This window comes from Schistocerca americana, chromosome 10, assembly GCF_021461395.2.
Source record: "Schistocerca americana isolate TAMUIC-IGC-003095 chromosome 10, iqSchAmer2.1, whole genome shotgun sequence".
NCBI lineage: Eukaryota > Metazoa > Arthropoda > Insecta > Orthoptera > Acrididae > Schistocerca > Schistocerca americana.
Window position 1 is genome coordinate 151,593,035 of NC_060128.1, and position 20,430 is coordinate 151,613,464.

Below are 20,430 nucleotides of genomic sequence, written 5' to 3' on the forward strand. Positions count from 1 at the left end.
CGGGTTCAAACCGGTTGGCGACAAAATAAATAATGCGATTGTGACTGTCGTTTTGAATAATTGATTATAAGTAAACCAATCGCTGTTCACGCAACTATGTTGTCTAAAAAGAAATGGGGGGGGGGGGGGGGGCGCTTTAAACCACGCAGAAGAGTGATGACTTAAAAGAGAAAACATAGTTGCATAGTACTGTTCAATATCTTTGAACGCTGTGGTACAGGGCGCCTCATTCGGACGAAGAGCACGCGGAAAAAATGCCACTGAGGGAAATTTCGCGGCTGCAGTACTGAGGGGCGCTGTCCCCATAGAGTAGAAATATCTCTGGAGTGAGCATTGCTTCCTGCGCTTGTTGTCAACATTAAACTGGAATTGTCACGTGATCTAGGGACGGCGTCGATTGTTTAGCGCCAATTCGCGTCCGCCATCTGGTGACGTCACGTCTCGCCACATAACACCAAAACATTCTACAATACCTTTCGAATGGAGGCATTCGCACAGGTCGTCAACGGAACGTCACGTCATTTCACGGTGCGTCAAGGTTTCTCGGGAAGAAAATTTTAACGGTACCAGTCTGTTAACATCTTAAGTTAACCTATTTTCACCGCGCTCATTCTCCTTATAATAGTGGATTTCGTACTGTTGTACCTTCATAATCTGTATTTTATATTAGCGCTTTGTTTTAGTGACAGATTGGAGATGTTCCATGACGACTGGGATATTTTATCCACTTTCTTACACAACCGAGATCGTATACCTGAAGGCGAAAAGTTATTTAGGTTTTACAATAACACAACGGCGCTGACGCCCACAATGTATATGTATAAGAACGTAAGTAGACGAAGCAAACTCCACCATATGACATTTTAAGCAAAAAAGTCAGCTTTAATGAAGGAGTAAAATACAGTTGTTTATGATGTTATTAATTACGTAAGAAAAAACATAATGGATAAGTTTAACAGGCTTCATTAATTCGTTTGAAGCTTTCTTTGATGTGTATGAATGTACATATTTTCCCTAGTAAATAATTGTCGATGTTTTGAAACGTTGTCTCACTTCTCAGTAATTTACCAAACATAATCGATCAAGAACATAGGTTATAAAGTTTGCTTCGGCCATTGACAAATTTTGTCGTTATTAGCTCTTCAGTTCTGATACTATACTCTAACATTTTATGCATATTAGGGATGGTGACTCAAAACCCCAATTTCGCCGTTCAGTACTGTGTTAAGCGACTTGACGAGATGTGACATGAGACATTTAAATACATGCTGACGTGAAGCTTCTGTGACGTCATGCTCGTTCATTTTGCTATTCAAAGCTAAGAGCCTAATTTACTTCAAATATCAGACGTAAACTGTTCAGGGTGTCTACATGGACAAGGAAAAATAATTCCCGGATTTTCCGGTTGAAAATACACTTTGTCCCGGATGAAAAAACTGTTTTTCCGTGTTAAATGAAAGTATACTTTTTCTCGGCACTTATAAATCCTTTTACGGTTTATGGTTTTATACACCGGCGTAGAATTTCACGGCACTTTCGAAAATGAAACTCAGGGGCAAAAACACGTTTTGGAAAGATCTTTGATGTGCAGCAACATACACACTGCATATTTTCGTGTTACGAAGGTATAAATTCGAATTCCACTAAACAACGCATGTTACTTTACGAAGGATAGAAATCGAGACTGCGACGAGCGTTTGTAAGCCAGTCATACCTCGTGTCACGTGATCTCGCCAGCTGATGACAGCATTTGACACGTGATGTAGTCAGCCAATAGCAAGATCACTCTTAAGTAGCGCGAACACACAAACAAGAAAAATGAATGGCTTAAACTAATGTACAATTGTTACTACAAGAAAAGCAAAGCTATCACATATAATATTGGTCTCTAAGATTAATAAGCTGCAAGAGTAGCTAAGCTTCCACATATATTGTTGATCTTTTTTGCGCGTCATGCATCACATAAATGTGTCAAAAAAAATGGTTCAAATGGCTCTGAGCACTATGGGACTCAACTGCTGAGGTCATCAGTCCCCTAGAACTTAGAACTAGTTAAACCTAACTAACCTAAGGACATCACAAACATCCATGCCCGAGGCAGGATTCGAACCTGCGACCGTAGCGGTCTTGCGGTTCCAGACTGCAGCGCCTTTAACCGCACGGCCACTTCGGCCGGCATATATAAATGTGTCAGTAAAATTTTATAATAACGACGTAAATGTCTGATCTTCTGAGCTCGAAATTCTTTATATGGTCGTCCCCAAAGAGTTGATTTTTAAATGAGAGTCAAACGCTATATGATTTAAGAAATTCGTCGTACACTCTCTCACATAGTTAATCTTATATAAAAGGAAGTTTACTTTGGAAGTAACGCTTTTGAAAGCAATACTCGCAATATTTTTCCGTGACCTACTAGAAAGGTACGTTTCAGGAGTTGCCAGAGAGCGCCAGATAACAGGCGTCACTGCACTTGCGCAGCGACGATGACGCAGGAGGCCCGCATGTTTGTACGTGTGAAACATTGAAAGATCTTGCACTAAAACGAATCTAATGTAAAAAAACTGTCACGTCACGCTCATTGGAGGCAATTTGTTGTTAAGAAGCACTGCACAGTCTTCCTAAAGCCTTTGACACACTTTGCTGTTGGCAGACGCTTGTATGAGCACTGTGTTTTGTTGTATATGGCGCGTTTTCTTTGCGACTTATGTTTTATCTTCGTTTTTTTTTTCTCTCGTTCATGTTTTGTTGCTGCACTATTATTCTGCAGAGGCGGGATACAGTAAATTTTTTTGTTAGAGTATTGGGTCTTACCAGTCGAAATCACAAAAATTTAAATGAAAACTAAAACAATGAAAAATTTCCGGATGAAAAAATTCCCGGGTTTTTCCCGGATCTCCCGGTTGTCCCGGGACGTAGACACCCTGTGCTATGGTGCCTCCAACACGTCTATGCGAAGAGTTGTGACTTGACAAGACAGCCAAGCAAGCCACTATGAGATAGCCGAAAGGCACGCGTTAAACCTCACGCAGGCTGGCGTGAGGTCTGGAACAGGTAAAGTAATTATACTAGCAAGAAAAGTACGTAGCTTCTGGAATACTTAACTTTAATGCATAATTGGTGAACATCGGTCTGACGGTACATGCATCACAAGATAAATAGCAATTGATAATGGCGCCTTGCTAGGTCGTAGCAAATGACGTAGCTGAAGGCTATTCTAACTATCGTCTCGGCAAATGAGAGTGTAATTTGTCAGTGAACCATCGCTAGCAAAGTCGGCTGTACAACTGGGGCGAGTGCTAGGAAGTCTCTCTAGACCTGCCGTGTGGCGGCGCTCGGTCTGCAATCACTGACAGCGGCGACACGCGGGTCCGACGTATACTAACGGACCGCGGCCGATTTAAAGACTACCACCTAGTAAGTGTGTTGTCTGGCGGTGACACCACACGAAGTCCACAGCACTTACAAAGAGAATCTGTCTTTACTAGCGATATGACAACATTCATATATTATAGGACAAATGTCGGACAAATCTACGGCGTCCCGAGATCACGTGACCATTGTGGCAACGTATGTTGACAACACAAAATCAATTCTGCGCTTCTGAATGCTCACTCCAGAGATATTTCTACTCTATGGCTGTCCCCTGTCACCGAATCAGCAGGCGAGCCCTGTCTGCCGTGACGTGGGATGACGTGGCGTTGGCAGCGCGGAGACGGGGGTGCAACAGTTCGCAGCCGAAATCGATGCGAGCCGAGGCGTCGTATGCGCGGGGGACGACACGGCCGGCCGCCCCTGTGCGCGACCCTAAAGTCGCCAAGGGCAGCCCAGGGGACAACGCTTCCTCCTCCCTATAACTGTAGCCACTGGCTCGTCGCCGTGCAGAAACCACACCCTCAATGGACCTCAACTAAAATTTGTAATAAATGATTACTACCTGAAACCCTCAGCTGCCGACAGGTGTTGTTGATATACCTCGATGTGGACAGCTCAAAATGTGTGCCCCGAGCGGGACTTGAACCCGGGATCTCCTGCTTACATGGCAGACGCTCCATCCATCTGAGCCACTGAGGACACAGATGAATAGCGCGACTGCAGGGACTTACCCCTTGCACGCTTCCCGTGAGACTCACATTCCCAACTGTCCACAATTCTACATATGTAATGTACCTTATAGACATGTGTCCATTCACTCGTTACTCGCGCACGCTTTGGCGATTCCAGTAAGAGTTCGGGCAACCTGTTCGCATTCGCACAGACGAAGGTCAATGGCTGGGTAGCCTTTAACTACATATATGAAGATAGTAACTGCTCTCGAAAGAACAGAACCACTGATGACCGAAATTACCATTTCATTCTAGAGAAGCTACACGGTCATCAGTGGTAACTGCTCTTTCGAAAACAGTTACTGTCTTCATATAAACAGTAACGTGTTGTCTTTGGGAATGAATAGTGGCTCTGGATGCATGTTCTATACGCAGTGCCACGGGGGCTCGTTCTTAGATCCAATTTTGTTTTCCTCGCGTGTCGATCACATTTCGCCGGTTCTGCCCTTTTCTTCATATCATTTCAATGCCTATGACCTCAAGCTTCAATGAATCGCCAGACGTGAACATATCAACACTGCGACAGTGCAAATGAATGATGATCTGTCTTCAGTGGTAAAATATGCCAAATGCAAAAACTTTGAAGTAATCTTAGTATTCCGACAGATATCAGGTAAGTTCAGAATTCCGTGAACAGTTGCGTCTTATTTCGCTCGACAGTATTCCAATACCACTTCAGAACAGTGCGAAGAACTTGGGTGTAACTTTGGCTGCCACCTCAGCTGGGCAGGGAATCTTAGCGCAGTATGCCTGAAGACCTGTGCAGGATGTGAAAGGCACACTAGTGCAATCTACCGAACTCCACTGTTTCGAAGTAATCCAAACGACACGGACAATGAAAACCCTACAGGGTGGCGGGGAAAGTTAACCGATGACTTTTTGTCGAAATTTTGTGTTAATGTAATACCGGTAAACGTCCCATGCTTTTAAAAGAACCCCATCTAATGCTTAAATATTTGATGTCGAGAGTGAAAGACAGTTCGATCAAGGTTTCGTGCGGTTCTAGGCGCTACAGTCTGGAGCCGCGAGACCGCTACGGTCGCAGGTTCGAATCGTGCCTCGGGCATGGATGTGTGTGATGTCCTTAGGTTAGTTAGGTTGAAGTAGTTCTAAGTGTAGGGGACTGATGACCTCAGAAGTTAAGTCCCATAGTGCTCAGAGCCATTTGAACCTAAGAACATCACACACACATCTATGACCGAGGCACGATTCGAACCTGCGACCGTAGCGGTCTCGTGGCTCCGGACTGTAGCGCCTAGAACCGCACGAAACCTTGATCGAACTGTCTTTCAGTCTCAACATCAAATATTTAACCGTTACATGGGATTCTTTTGAAAGCATGGGACGTTTACCGGTATTACATTAACACAAAATTTCGACAAAAAGTCGTCGGTTAACTTTCCCCGCCACCCTGTAGGGTTTTCATTGTCCGTGTCGTTTGAATTACTTCGAAACAGTGGAGTTCGGTAGAACGAATGATTGCACTAATGTGCCTTTCACATTCTGTGGAAATATATTCGGGCATAGAGCCAAGCGCAAGTCTTCGGGTACATTGCACCCTGTCCAGGTGAGGTGCTCAGCCAAAATTACACCCAAGTTCTTCCCTTTTTATCTGAAGTGGTATGGGAATACTGTCGGTCGGAATAAGACGCAACTGGTCGCGGAATTCTGAACTTAACTGATTTCTGTCGGAATACTAAGAGTACTTCAGACTTTTTGCATTTGGCCTATTTTAGCCCTACAGATAGATCTTCATTCTTTTGCACTGTCGCAGTATTGATATGTTCAGGTCTGGCACTTCATTGAAGCTGGAGGTCATAGGCATAGAAATGATATGTAGAAAAGGGCAGAACCGGCGAAATGTGATTGACACGCGAGGAAAACAAAATCGGACCTAAGAGTGAGAGCGAGGTGGCGCAGTGGTTAGACACTGGACTCGCATTCGGGAGGACGACGGTTCAATCCCGCGTCCGGCCATCCTGATTTAGGTTTTCCGTGATTTCCCTAAATCACTCCAGGCAAATGCCGGGATGGTTCTTCTGAAAGGGCACGGCCGACTTCCTTCCCCATCCTTCCATTATCCGATGAGACCGATGACCACGCTGTCTGGTCTCCTTCCCCAAAACCAACCAACCAACCTAAGAGTGAGCCCCCGTGGCACTGGGTATAGAACGTGCATCCAGAGCCACTATTCATTCCCAAAGACAACACATTACTGTTTATATGAAGACAGTAACTGTTCTCGATAGAACAGATACCACTGATGACCTTGTAGCTTCTCTAGAATGAAATGGTAGTTTCGGTCATCAGTGGTTCTGTTCTTTCGAGAACAGTTACTATCTTCATATATATATATATAGTTAAATGCTACTCAGCCATTGACCTTCGTCTGTGCGAATGCGAACAGGTTGGCCGAACTCTTACTGGAATCGCCAAAGCGTGCGCGAGTAACGAGTGGATGGACAAATGTCTATAAGGTACATTACATATGTAGAATTGTGGACAGTTGGGAATGTGAGTCTCACGGGAAGCGTGCAAGGGATAAGTCCCTGCAGTCGCGCTATTCATCTGTCTCTTCGGTGGCTCAGATGGATAGAGCGTCTGCCATGTAAGCAGGAGATCCCGGGTTCGAGTCCCGCTCGGGGCACACATTTTTAGCTGTCCACATCGAGGTGTATCAACAACACCTGTCAGCAGCTGAGGGTTTCAGTTAGTCATCATTTATTCCAGGGAAAATCTGCACGGTCATCAACAGCATTCTGTTCTTTCGAGAACAGTTACTGTCTTCATATATAAAATTTGTAATATTGATAAAATATTGCAGTGCAATAAAGCGGCTGGGGTTGATGAAATTTTGTCGGAGCTCATCAAATACAGTGGAATGTCAGGTCTTAAATGGCTACACAGGATAACTGAAATGGCGTGGGAGTCGGGACAGGTTCCATCAGACTGGACGAAAGCACTAATCACACCAATCTTTAAACATGGAAACAGAAAGGATTGTAACAGCTACCAATCTTTAATCAGCGTTGTGAGTAAAATCTTCTCAGGTATTGTTGAAAGGAAAGTTCGAGTATTAGTTGAGGACAAATTGGATGAAAATCACTGTGGGTTTAGGCCTCTTAGACGTTGTCAGGACCAGATCTTTAGTTTACGGTAAATAATGGAGAAGTGTTACGAGTGAAACAGGGAATTGTATCTATGCTTTATAGATCTAGAAAAGGCATATGACCCGGATTCCTAGGAGGAAGTTATTGTCTGTTCTACGAGATTATGGAATAGGAGGCAAACTTTTGCAAGCAACGAAAGATCATTACATAGATAGTCAGGCAGCAGTTAGAGTTGACGGTAAATTGAGTTCAGAGTAGTTTCAGGGGTAAGACAAGGCTGCAACCTGTCTCCACTGTTGTTCATATTATTTATGGATCATATGTTGGAAACAATAGACTGGCTGGGTGAGATTAGGATATGTGAACACAAAATAGGCAGTCTCGCATATGCGGATGACTTAGTTGTGATGGCAGATTCGATTGAAAGTTTGCAAAGTAATATTTCAGAGCTAGATCAGAAATGTAAGGACTATGGTATGAAGATTAGCATCTCCAAAACGAAAGTAATGTCAGTGGGAAAGAGATATAAACGGATTGAGTGTCAAATAGGAGGAACACAGTAAGAACAGGTGGATGGTTTCAAGTAAAAAATGGTTCAAATGGCTCTGAGCACTATGGGACTTAACTTCTCAGGTCATCAGTCCCCTAGAAATTAGAACTACTTAAACCTAACTAACTTAAGAACATCACACACATCCATGCCCGAGGCAGGATTCGAACCTGCGACCATAGCGGTCACGCGGTTCCAAACTGAAGCGCTTAGAACCGCACGGCCACCGCGGCCGGCTAGGTTTCAAGTACTTAGGATTCATATTCTCACAGGATGGCAACATAGCGAAAGAACTGGAAGCGAGGTGTAGCAAAGCTAATGCAGTGAGCGTTCAGCTACGATCTACTCTCTTCTGCAAGAAGGAAGTCAGTACCGAAACTAAGTTATCTGTGCACCGTTCAATCTTTCGAGCAACTTTGTTGTATGGGAGCGAAAGCTGGGTGGATTCAGGTTACCCCATCAATAAGGTTGATGTTACGGATATGAAAGTAGCTAGGATGATTGCAGGCACTAGTAGATGGGAACAATGGCAGGAGGGTGTCCACAATGAGGAAATCAAAGAAAAATTGGGAATGAACTCTATAGATGTAGCAGTCAGGGCGAACATGCTTAGATGATGGGGTCATGTTACACGCATGGGAGAAGCAAGGTTACCCAAGAGACATGGGTTCAGCAGTAGAGGGTAGGAGGAGTCGGGGAAGACCAACGAGAAGGTACCTGGATTCGGTTAAGAATGATTTTGAAGTAATAGGCTTAAGATCAGAAGAGGCACCAATTTTAGCACTGAATAGGGGATCATGGAGGAATTTTACAAGGGGTACTATGCTCCAGACTGAACGTTGAAAGGCATAATTAGTCTTAAATGATGATGATGATAAAATATTCCGTCGGTACTTGGACGAATGCACACACATAAACACATTCATATTCCACAATAACGTTTATTTAATTGTTCGTTATGACCCTGAACTCGTGTTTCTGGGCCATCATGAGATAGCGTAGTACTAAAGAGAGAGTTCACGCATCACCAGCAAGCGTTCATACACTGTTTTTCAATGTTATGTGACATTTACGACTATGTATCGCTACAAAAACAAAAGCATGATGAAATTTACGAAGGAGCAGTCAACAAATAAAACTCATATACGGAGATGACAGAAGTCACGTGGTAGCGATGATAAGAACGCATACAGATGGCGACAGTATCGCGCACTAGAGATATACGAGGGTAATCCTAAAAGAAAGGTCTTCTATTTTTTTTATAAGTACATAGACCTGTTTACTTCTACAGTGGTTTACATCAGCTTAGAGCTTGAACATTTAGCTATTTTTCGACATAATCACCATTTCTGTTAATGCATTTTTCTAGACGGTGTGCCGGCTGTTGTGACCGAGCTGTTCTAGGCGCTTCAGTCTGGAACCGCGCGACCGCCACGGTCGCAGGTTCGAATCCTGCCTCGGGCACGGATGTTTAGGTTAGTTAGGTTTAAGTAGTTCTAAGTTCTAGGGGACTGATGACCTCAGATGTTAAGTCCCGTAGTGCTCAGAGCTATTTGAACCATTTTGTAGACGCCGTGGCAGTTTCTGTATGCCCATGTCATACCAGCTCGCCGCCATGCTGTTCGGAAAGCTATGAACCTATTCTTTCACCTCGTCGTCGGAGCTGCATCGCTGGGACCACAATTAACGCTGACAGGTACTGTGAGACTCTGAAAAAATTCAAGCGGGCAATTCAGAACCTGAGAAGAGGAATGTTGAGCAAGGGTGTACACATTCTCCATGACAACGCTCGCCCACACATCGCGCGGCAAACCGTTGCTCTCCTGCAACAGTTTCAGTGGAACATAATCACCCACCCACCCTATAGTCCTGACTTGGCGCCCAGTGACTATCACCTGTTCCATACGTTAAAAAGACCATTTGGCCGGAAGGTTCATAACTTTCTGAACAGCATGGCGGCGAGCTGGTATGACATGGGCATACAAAAACTGCCACAGCGTCTACAGAAATGCATCGACAGAAATGGTGATTATATAAAAAAAGAGCTAAATGTTCAAGCTGTAAACTGATGTAAGCCATTGTAGAAATAAACAGGTCTATGTACTTATACAAAAATAGGAGACCTCACTTTTGGGATTACCCTCGTAAAAGGGCAGTGCACTGGCGGAGCTGTCATCTGTACTCAGGCGATTCATGTTAAGGGGCTCCGGAACGCCCTATACTTGCAATGTTAAAATAACGCTTATAAATTACATCTTTCCTCGCAAAGTATTTGAGGTAGGAAGTTGAACTTTTTACAGATCATTTATTGGAATATGGGCTACAACTTAACACAGGGATTTTACAAAATTTTAGTTCAGTTATTAAAGATGATTTTTTTTCAATTGTAATGAAAATTCACAACATTTTTTTGCAATTTTTTATTTATATATTCAAAAATATACAGTTTTTTGGAAAAAGGCTGTGTTAAATTATGCAGAAGGTACTGTATAACATTTACTGAAAGTTTGAAACGAATATGTTTGGAAGATCCTTAGAAAACATGTAATTAGTATGAGAAAATAACAGTTTTGGGAATCGAGCGACAAAGATTGGATTAACTTTTTAGTGCATTCCAGGTCCATAGGATGGATTATCTTCATCCTCTGCAAACTCCTCCTCCAGCTTCCTCTTGTTCCTCCTCCTGTTTACTCTTGCTTGTATTTCTAGACTCTTTACAGCCCTGTCTGCAGCCCGAAGGCGTTCCTTGTCTAAAGCAAGCATCGCTCGTTGTTGTGTTCGTAGATTTTGCTATCATTTTCTTCAGTTGCAGTTACTGCAACACTGTTCCAAAAGGTGGTCATGTATGAACACTTATCACATTTCAGTTGTATTTCACTAGCAAGTCCTACGTGCTTTATTATGGAGAGTTCCAGACCAACTTCACTACAATGAATACATCTTACACAGTTTGAAAAATTCCTTTGAGAACCGACATATCAAATATTTCATTCACATCCGATTCGCCCATAAAACATTCATAGTTTTCACTCATTGAACCAAGCTTCTTCTGTGAAGTATTTTCTTTCCCACTTTGACTGCTATGGGCAGGTGTACTTGAGAGGTTAGGTTCACTCACTTGGTTATCGTCTTTATTGTTTACAGTAATAACACATACCTTTGGCTTTCCAACATTTCTCCTTTCCTCAAAAGCCTTCAGAGGATTTCTAATAACTTAACTCTTACTCATTATTATACTTCAACAAAACAGAGACTCAAGAAACAGAATTAATAAGAAACAGGATTAATTACGAATATTTTCGAGATAACGACAGAGTAAATAAACATGAAACGATCGACAATCACACCAGCGATATATATTGAACCATCACAGGTTAGCCACAACACATACTTTATCTCACATCACTAAAATGTACCCGATGAACACGGACGTTAATAATAACACCATTTGACAGCAGTTTAACAGCGCCACAGTGGGTCACGCCCATGTAGAACACATTTCAAAAAAAAATTAAAAATAGTTGTAGTCTTCGGAATTGAATAAATTATATATCTATTAAAAGGTAATAGTCTGCAGATTCAGAAAACGCAAAAAAGTAAAAATTGAACTTTTCATGATTTTGAGTCTTTCCGGAGGAATTAACAGACATTGAACGCGAAATGGTAGTTGCAGCTAAAAACACGGGAGATTCTATTTCGAAAATCGATAGGCAGTTCAGTATTCCGAGATTCACAGGGGCAAGAGTGGGCCGAGAATACCAAATTTCAGGCTTTACCTCTCACCCCAGACAACGCTGCGACACTTCCTGTATCATTAGTGACAGGGCACTACTTTGCTCGCACTGACAGTCTGAGGAATCATGAAATGATTTTTTGCATCCAATTGCGACGATTGATAAGGATTTCTATCACTAACAAAAGGTCCGTAACAACCTTCCTTCACCGATTTCCTTCATTTTGATATGGTGTGCATCCGGCCGCTGTAACCGAGCGGTTCTAGGCGCTTCAGCCTGGATGCGCACGACCGCTGCGGTTGCAGGTTCGTATCCTGCCTCGGGCATGGATCTGTGTGATGTCCTTAGGTTAGTTAAGTTTAACTAGTTCTACGTTCTAGGGGACTGATGACCTCAGACGTTAAGTCCCATAGTGCTCAGAGACATTTGAATCATTTTTGATATGGTGTGTAGAGCACCACTAGGACTTCAACATAACACATAAATAGGAAGACGCAAATCTCAACCGTTTTCGAGAAAATGGACTTTGAAAATTTTAGGCGTTTTTATGCACTTCGTAAAAGGTCGCTAGTAATCAAGGATTGCGCAGCCGAGCAAATGAACGCTTAGTCTCATAAGGGCGTGTATCGAATCTCGCTGCCGGTACTTTCTTTCTTCCCCCGCGTAATTCTAACAATGGATATAAATGGAAGGCTACGCAATTCTGTGATGACAGAGAGTCTTTTATGAAGATAAACCAACTTGGGTTGTCGGTTGTTCCCGACAACCCAAGATGTCATTAGATCGCCGGGAAAGCCTGAAGAGTTACAAGATAAACCAAGTTTCCTTTGCAATAGACACGTTAAAAAAACATGCACATGAAAAATTTTGCGTTTATAAAAACTGCTTTACATCGCATAATAATTGTTTTACCGTGTTTCTATGATCAGTGCCTCCAGCAGTGCCTCATAGGTTACACATTATACTTCTCACAAATGTACATACAATAATGTAAAAAAAATTACTATACTGATTCGACTGAAACTTATTGTATGCCCTTTTTTATTTCCAATCTACCTTACGAAAAATTTTCGCGTTCTTCAGGATAAAAATTATGAAAATAATAAGTGAACAAATACATACTGATAATTTGCACACTCATAATGTAACTGTTGTTAGAATTACGTGGAAATTAAAAAATAAGTGTCAGCAAGGAGATTCGATCCATGGACCTCACCTTTCTGAAATTAAGTTCTCGGACGCTCGGCTACGGACTCCTTGAATATTGGCCACCGTACAAAGTATACTAACACAAGCAAAACTTTCAAACTCTATTTTGTGTACAAAGTATACTAACACAAGCAAAACTTTCAAACTCGATTTTGGCCAAAACGGTTGTCAGTTGCGTCTTCTTATTTATGTATGTTCAAGTTATGGTCGTCATTCTGTAAATATGAATCAAATCCGTGGGGGAAAGTTTTTACGGTCCCCTTATACGGTTAACGGGCAACGGCCTTGCCGCAGTGGATACACTGGTTCCCGTGAGATCACCGAAGTTAAGCGCTGTCGGGCGTGGTCGGCACTTGGATGGGTGACCACCCGAGCCGCCATGCGCTGTTGCCAATTTTTCGGGGTGCACTCAGCCTCGTGATGCCAACTGACGAGCTACTCGACCGAACAGTAGCGGCTTCGTTCAAGAATACCATCATAACGACCGGGAGAGCGGTGTGCTGACCCAATGCCCCTCCTATCCGCATCCTCCATGAGGATGACACGGCGGTCGGATGGTCCCGGTAGGCCACTCGTGGCCTGAAGACGGAGTGCTTATACGGTTAATGTTGCTGGTTCGCAAGCAACAATTCATGTGATCCGCTCAGCGTGTCGTGACTGTCTGCTTGAAAGAAGAGCTCTTTTGGCAATACTCAGATGCATGTAACTGTCTGGGGAGAAAGCCTCGACGTTGAATTAAACTGATCTAACACGTCTTGCGATACTTCCTAATATCCTGTCAGACGTAATTTCTTCCAGCTTAGTGTAGCAACTCGACGTGGCATGGATGCAACAAGTCACTGGAGGTCAGCTCCAGAAATATTCAGCCACGATGCCTCTACAACCGTCCATAATTGAGAATATTCGGCGCAGGATTGTGTGCGTGAACTGACTTCTGGATTATGTCTCATAAATGTTCGATAAGATTCATGTCGGGAGATCTGGACGGCCAAATCATTCGCTCGAAGTGTCCACAATGTTCTTCAAACCAGTTGTGAACAATTGTGGCCACGTGATATGACGCATTGCCATCCATAACACTTCCTTCGTTGTTTGGGAACATGAACTCCATGAATGGCTGCAAATGGTCTCCAGCTAACCGAACATAGCCATTTCCAGTCAACGATCTGTTCAGTTGGACGAGAGGACCCAGTCCAATCCATGTAAACACAAACCACACCATTATAGAGCCACCACCAGCTTACACAGTGTCTTGCAGACAAATTGGTTCTATGGGTTCGTGGGGTCTGCGCCATACTCGAGGTCTAGCATCAGCTGCTACCAACTAAAATCGGGATTCATCTGACCACGCCACGCATTTACCGTCGTACAGGACCCAATCGATACGGTCACGAGTCCAGGAGAGGCGCTGCAGGCGATGTCGTGCTATTAGCAAAGGCACTCGCTTCAGTTGTCTGCTGCCAATGCCGATTAAATCCAAATTTCCCCGCACCGCCCTAACGGATACGTTCGTCGTACGTCCTACATCGAATTGTGCAGCTTCTTCATGCAGTGTTGCTTCCATTGATGCACGGCTGTATTCGTCGTGGCATACTATCCACAAGTTCATCAAGGCACTGTTGGTCCAGTTGTCCCACTCCTCAACGGCGATTCGGGGTAGATCCATCACAGTGGTTGGTGGGTCACGTCGTCCATAAACAACCCTTTTCAGTATATCCCAGGCATGTTCGGTAGGGTTCATGCCTAGAGAACATGCTGGCCACTCTAGCCGAGCGATGTCGTTATCCTGAAGGAAGTCATTCACAATATGTGCACGATGGGGTTGCGAATTGTCCTCCATGAAGACGAATGCTTCGCCAATATGGTTGCACTACCGGTCGGAGGATGGCATTCGCGTATCGTACAACCAATACGGCGCCTTCCATGACCACCAGCGGCGCACGTCGACCCCACATAATGCCACCCCAAAACAGGAGGGAACTGCCACCTTGCTGCACTCGCTGAACAGTATGTCTAAGGCGTTCAGCATGACCGGATTGCCTCCAAACACGTCTCCGACGATTGTCCGGTTGAAAGCATATGCGACACTCATCGGTGAAGAGAACGTGATGCCAATCCTGAGCGGTCCATTCAGCATATTGTTGGGCCCATCTGTACCGCGTTGTATGGTGTCGTGGTTGCAAAGATAGACTTCGCCATGGACGTCGGGAGTGAAGTTGCGCACAGTTTGAGTCGTAACACGACGTCCTGTGGCTGCACGATAAGCGTTGTTCAACACGGTGACGTTGCTGACAGGGTTCCTCCGAGCCATAATCCGTATGTAGCGGTCATGCACTGCAGTAGTAGCCCTTGGGCGGCCTGAGCGAGGCATGTCATCGACAGTTCCTGTCTCTCTGTATCTCCTCCACGTCCGAACAACATCGCTTTGGTTGACTCCGAGACGCTTGGTCACTTCCCTTGTTGAGAGCCCTTCCAGGCATAAAATAACAATGCGGACGCGATCGAACGGCGGTATTGACCGTCTAGGCATGGTTGAACTACATACAACACGAGCTGTGTACCTCCTCCCTGGTGGAATGACTGGAACTGATCGGCTGTCGGAACCCCTCCGTCTAATAGGCGCTGCTCATGCATGTTTGTTTACATCTTTAGGCGGGACATCTCTGAACAGTCAAAGGGACAGTGTCTGTGATACAATATCCACAGTCAACGTCTACCTTGAGGAGTTCTGGGAGGTGAGGTGACGCAGAACTTTTTTTTGATGTGTGTAGAATCTCCCATACATCTACATCTACATATATACCCCGCTAGCCACCAAGCGGTGTGTGTCGTAGGGCACTATTCGCGCCAACGTCATGTCCCCCCCCCCCCCTGCCTCCCCCTCGCCATGTGTACCACTCGTGGATTGCGCGAGGGAAAAACGACTCTGAACGCCTCAGTACGAGCTGATGATATTCCAAAGTGCTATATATAGGTTATGTAGGCCAGTGCGTTCTGTTCTGACTTAACCGTAGAGCAATGCCTAGTGTGAGCGTGCGTTCAGCTTGGTGAAGAAGAATCGCAATCAGTTTAGTTTCTCGATGTCGAATGAAACTCTGGGATCCATTTCTGTTTCGAATACAAGAAGCCGTGGTCCATGTTATATGAACAGTCCTGCAACCTGTGATGGAATATAGCCAGTGTTCTGTGAACCTGAGAAAATTTTGTAAATGTAAATAAATGTTCAGTTTAGTAGTTTTGACAGTGTCGTTCGTGTTGTGACTTGCAAGATTAAGTCAAGGAAAGCTCATTTTTGTGTAGTGTGTGAACTGTTCCCAATGTTAAGTGACAGCAAATGAACACTCATCAGCACGTAACCTGTGTAAGTACATAACGTCACAGTTCGAAAATAGTGGCCTTAAAATGTAGCCTACATTATATGTGGTAACATTATTTGTAATATCTTTCTGTGTAGTCTTTTGTCGCTATGTTTGAACACCTTGCGACGCATGCACGCGTTAAATTTTTACGATTTGGAATCTTCTGGGTTTCTGTTTTTGAAAGTTGGCAGGTATGCCACTGGATTTTTATCAGACTGCCGGTGACGCTGTGGCGCTGACTGAGACGCGATGCTCTCTTTCCTCTACCGATCATATCTGGTGTGGGTCCCAGATAGTGACCAGCAATTCTCTAGAATCGGTCGATTGAGGATTTCTTAACCTACCACATTCGTGAGTGGACTACATGATGATTCTCATCCGAATGGGACGGAAATCGGTAGATGTGATGTACATGTACAGACAATGAATTTATTACAAATTCATAAAAACTGGACGATTTAGGCAAGAGAAAGAGCTTCACAAACTGAACAAGTCAGTAACGCGTTGGTCGACTTCTGGCCTTTATGCAAGCGGTTAGTCGGCATGGCACGGATTGATAGGATTGTTGGATGTCCTTGTGAGGGATATCGTTCCAGATTCTGTTCGATTGGTGCGTTAGATCGCATCTGGCTCCATATACCATTCCGCGTTCAGAGTCTGTTAATTCAAGTCGTGCGTCCATAATCACGTCGGAAACTTTTCACATGAATTACCAGAGTACAAATGATAGCTGCGCACGTGTAGTGCCCTTTTATACTTTGTGTAAGCGATACTACCGCCGTCTGTATACGTGGATATCGGTATCGCATGACTATAGGGCACATACGTTGGTGCATGCACAATTATCACAACGTTTATATTGACCGATATAATGAGGCAAGTACATGTTTTTTAAATGGGACACTATACTTTTTTTACTATCATTCGAACGCTCTGGAAAAGACGCGTATAGTTGCTATTGTGATTCAAACTTGGCTTAAAAGACGTTGGGAAATGTTGTACGATTGAAGGTCGAGGCGGTCGGAAGCGGCTGCGGACTGTAAAAACGCCTCGCGCGACCCACAGGCCGAGTTGCCGTGCTCTATGCAGCATGCACGGCCTACGCTACGAAGGTAAATCCTCAGCCGCCCTCTTTTAAGCGAAGTTTGAATCACAATAGCAACATGCGTTACATCACTATACGCGTCTTTTCCAGAGCGTTCGAATTATGGTAAAAAAAGTATAGCGTCCCATTTAAAAAACACCTACTTGCCCCAGTATCTCGGTCAATATGAACGTTGTGATAATTGTGCATGTAGCAACGTATGTGCCCCATAGTCCGCTATGATTCGCCGAAAACCGCATGCCGATATGTGCAATCGCCCCCAGAATAAAGGTGGTGTTACGTCTCACGCGACTCACCCTGTACAGGGCTATTACAAATGATTGAAGCGATTTCATAAATTCACTGTAGCTCTATTCATTGACATATGGGCACGACACACTACAGATACGTAGAAAAACTCATAAAGTCTTGTTCGGCTGAAGCCGCACTTCAGGTTTATGCCGCCAGAGCGCTCGAGAGCGCAGTGAGACAAAATGGCGACAGGAGCCCAGAAAGCGTATGTCGTGCTTGAAATGCACTCACATCAGTCAGTCATAACAGCGCAACGACACTTCAGGACGAAGTTCAACAAAGATGCACCAACTGCTAACTCCATTCGGCGTTGGTATGCGCAGTTTAAAGCTTCTGGATGCCTCTGTAAGGGGAAATCAACGGGTCGGCCTGCAGTGAGCGAAGAAACGGTTGAACGTGTGCGGGCAAGTTTCACGCGTAGCCTGCGGAAGTCGACGAATAAAGCAAGCAGGGAGCTAAACGTACCACAGCCGACGGTTTGGAAAATCTTACGGAAAAGGCTAAAGCAGAAGCCTTACCGTTTACATTTGCTACAAGCCCTGACACCCGATGACAAAGTCAAACGCTTTGAATTTTCGGCGCGGTTGCAACAGCTCATGGAAGAGGATGCGTTCAGTGCGAAACTTGTTTTCAGTGATGAAGCAACATTTTTTGTTAATGGTGAAGTGAACAGACACAATGTGCGAATCTGGGCGGTAGAGAATCCTCACGCATTCGTGCAGCAAATTCGCAATTCACCAAAAGTTAACGCGTTTTGTGCAATCTCACGGTTTAAAGTTTACGGCCCCTTTTTCTTCTGCGAAAAAAACGTTACAGGATACGTGTATCTGGACATGCTGGAAAATTGGCTCATGCCACAACTGGAGACCGACAGCGCCGACTTCATCTTTCAACAGGATGGTGCTCAACCGCACTTCCATCATGATGTTCGGCATTTCTTAAACAGGAGATTGGAAAACCGATGGATCGGTCGTGGTGGAGATCACGATCAGCAATTCATGTCATGGCCTCCACGCTCTCCCGACTTAACCCCACGCGATTTCTTTCTGTGGGGTTAAGTGAAAGATTCAGTGTTTAAACCTCCTCTACCAAGAAACGTGCCAGAGCTGCGAGCTCGAATCAACGATGCTTTCGAACTCATTGATGGGGGCACATGCTGCGCCGAGTGTGGGAGGAACTTGATTATCGGCTTGATGTCTGCCGAATCACTAAAGGGGCACATATCGAACATTTGTGAATGCCTAAAAAAACTTTTTGACTTTTTGTATGTGTGTGCAAAGCATTGTGAAAATATCTCAAATAATAAAGATATTGTAGAGCTGTGAAATCGCTTCAATCATTTGTAATAACCCTGTACTTTGTGTAAGCGATACTACCGCCGTCTGTATACGTGCATATCGGTATCGCATGAGTTTTGTCACATCAGTGTACTTCGTGATGCTGAGAATTTTATTTTCTTTCATACGTAAATGCAGCATCGTGTAAGTTGACAAAGACCACCTCATCCTTATCGTGCGGTTGGATTCCCCTGAAACGAAGAAGCTGCAGCGTGAGCAGTTACAAGCTGTTCTTTGTGCTTAGCCGTTTGTGGCGGCTATGGTCGCTGGTTCGCCTGGCAGGTACGGACAAAGCTGGCGGTAGGTGGACGGAGCTACAAGGCACCCCTTACTTAACCCCCACCCCCTGTTTCACTTCCCCAGCCACTGCCGGAGGGCATTTATCCCAATTACTCTGCCGTGCGCCTACACTTTTTCGCTCCCCTCGGCTCCTCCCGCCAGGGCGGAAATCTGTGGCGCACCTTTACAACAATGCCGTGCCACCGCGCAGATATATGGAGATTCACGCTGTGTAGCCTGAGAGCAACTTTGACTGGCATGCCGGCGAGCTGGGAAATAATAACATAAAACGGTTCCTGCCAGTACCCCAGCCCCCTTCAAACACACACACACACACACACACACACACACACACACACACACCGAAAAAATTAACTTAGGTAAATTAATCCATTTTCTTTCGTGTTGCAGGCTGCAGTACTCGTACACATGGGGGTTCCTGGAACACCGGCACTCGCTGTTCATGCGGCGACAATATTCGAGTATGAGCCGGCGCGACTCCCTGAGCCCTGGTAACAGCGTCCTAACGCGCGCGACTATCTGGACGGGTCACTGAATAAATGTATCACTTGTCTTAGGGTAGTATATCTGAGAGACATGACGCACATTTTCAAAATCACAAACCTTAATTCCCATAGTGCCCTTTTAGTAAAACGGTCTTCTTTATTTCTCTTTCAACTAAACACACCACTTACCTCTGACATACATTTTTTTAAAATTATTTGAGTGTTACATTTAAACATACTAGATCGACAACTTTACTTCCGCCGTTTTTTTCTCGAAGTTCGGGGCTTCATTGTGAAAAAATTATGATTCACAGTATTGCCCATCGGTGGCCACTATATTCTTCCATATTTCGGATAGCATACAAATCCCGTGTCGGAAGAACTGCGCGTCTTTTGTGGGGATCCATGAAAATGACTTGTTCATATGATCAGAAGTGCTGGTCAGCCAGACTGTACGGCACTGATCGAAAACGGTGGTAGTCACAGAGAGCAACGTATGGAGAATGCGGCGGGAGGGATACGACTTCTCATTGCGGCGTTTCCATGTACATTTTGACGGGTTTTGCGGCATGGGGTGCGTGAGATTGCTAGTGCTGTGGGCATCTCGAATGAACGTGTACATAATATTCTGCATAAATATTTGGACATGAGAAAGCTGTCCGCAAGATGGATTCCGCGATTGCTCACGCTTGACCAAAAACTGAATCGTGTAAAGTGTTGCAAGGATGGTTTGCAGCTGTTCAGGAAGAATCTGCAGGACTTTAAGCGACGTTTCATCGCTGTGGATGAAACATGGATACATCACTATACTCCTGAGACCAAACAACAATCTAAACAATGAGTTACC

General features: G+C 44.5%; 1 protein-coding gene and 1 pseudogene across 2 annotated transcripts in view; one reads left to right on the plus strand and one right to left on the minus strand.

Moving 5' to 3' along the window:
• Positions 1–20,430, minus strand: part of LOC124552467 (protein timeless homolog) — a 480,403-nt gene that overhangs the window by 278,841 nt on the left and 181,132 nt on the right. The window lies entirely within an intron of this gene.
• LOC124552919 lies at positions 12,982–13,099 on the plus strand (annotated as a pseudogene).